The sequence below is a fragment of the Geospiza fortis genome, unplaced genomic scaffold, assembly GCF_000277835.1.
Source record: "Geospiza fortis unplaced genomic scaffold, GeoFor_1.0 scaffold217, whole genome shotgun sequence".
NCBI lineage: Eukaryota > Metazoa > Chordata > Aves > Passeriformes > Thraupidae > Geospiza > Geospiza fortis.
Window position 1 is genome coordinate 476,657 of NW_005054392.1, and position 1,673 is coordinate 478,329.

Sequence of the window (1,673 nt, forward strand, 5' to 3'; positions counted from 1 at the left end):
TTGGGGAATCAGGGAATGTTTTTACTTTATGAATAGATCTTTGAAAGATGGTAATAAAACAAACTACTGCTTGATGCATTTAACTCGGTCCAAATTAAAACAAATGAAAACGCACACACATCCCCAAATGGGAAATACAGCAAAAGCCCCAAACCACAGACTATTCCAAGTTCCTTTAAGAAACTGTACAGTCTCTCCAAATATGTTTTAAAGGCCTTACATGATCTGTTCCATATGGAGTTTGTTTTTCCTCAGTGCTGTGACTAACAGGAAAAATCTTCAAGAGGAGAAGTCTCTTCCTCTCTCTTCATCCTTCTACCTCCGTTTCCCCAAAGGACTGATCATGAGTCTGTCTGGTTTCTGCTTGCTTGTGCTAAAAATAACATTGCAGTGGACTGACAAAATACCCTGAGTTTTAAGGCAACTGACTGATAATGTAGGATTATTGTTGCAGAAGGAGTGAGAGAAGTTTAAAGGCCAAGCTTTACAACAGTGTAACACAACATAGTGTATCTGAAGAACCACCCATTTTTGGAGGAATTAGTACATGGGCAAATTGTGGGAACTCCTGTCTTTGAAGGTAATTCACATAACTCTTGGTAAAAGGGCACAAGTGACAAGGAAGCTGCAGGCAGGTGAACCTTTCTCCTGGGCTTTGCCTGTGCACCAGGAGGTCACTGGCAGAGGGGCGAGCACCAGTTGTTGTCAGTCACCCTCAGCAGCACTCCTGTACGCAGGCAAGAAGCAAGTCTTTGTTCTCCCAGCTCCACCTTTTCTGACACACATCTTTTTCTGCTCACTCTCAGAGCATTTCTCGTACTCTTTCACTGCAGGATCCATGCAGTTCCCCATACATAAGGTGGGATCCAGCTCCATCTGCCAGCTCTTCACCTCTATCCTTCCTGCTGTGCTGGCAGTCAGAAATTCACACTGCTAATGACTTGGTGTCTTTCACAATGGTGACCAGGACTTCCCTTCATGTACTACTTGAAAGTGATTTTCTTACTGTGTTGGGCATCTATAACCTAAAATTATTTTCCTTCTAGGTCTGCTTATATCAACTGGTCTACCAATAAGTTTGTACATATGTTCTCAAACATCACAGCATATCTTTACGTCACCAGCTCTGAACTGCACCAGTCATTGTGTTAATGTTTTCCTCGTTCTGGCTGTGACTCAGCAAAACTGTAACTAATACCTTAAAATGTACAGAAATCACTGTCACTTCAGTTTTGCTGACTGATGATTGATTTCAGCATTCACTTGAGAAGCACAAGTTTATCTGTTCTGAGTTAGAACATGGGGAGGGGGGGAAAGCCGGTCCATACAGTAATAGAAAACTGCTACTTGTAAAGACACCCCCCACGCACACTTAAAAGACACATCCCAGAATTGATTGTTTGGTGAGGGGGAGGATCTGTAGAAGAAAACTGCTTCATCCATGCCATGCACAAGGGTGTAAAACAGGGAAAACAGATATAATGTTAACCTGGGCACTCCCCAGTCAGCAATAATAATAACAATAACAATAATAATAATAATAATAATAATAATAATAAAAATGCAGTGTTCTCCTTGCCTTATGTCCAAATTAATTATTCCACCCACAATACAATTTAATTGGCAGGCACAGGTACACTCATTTGCTTTGCAAAGCAATATTATTAAGTGTA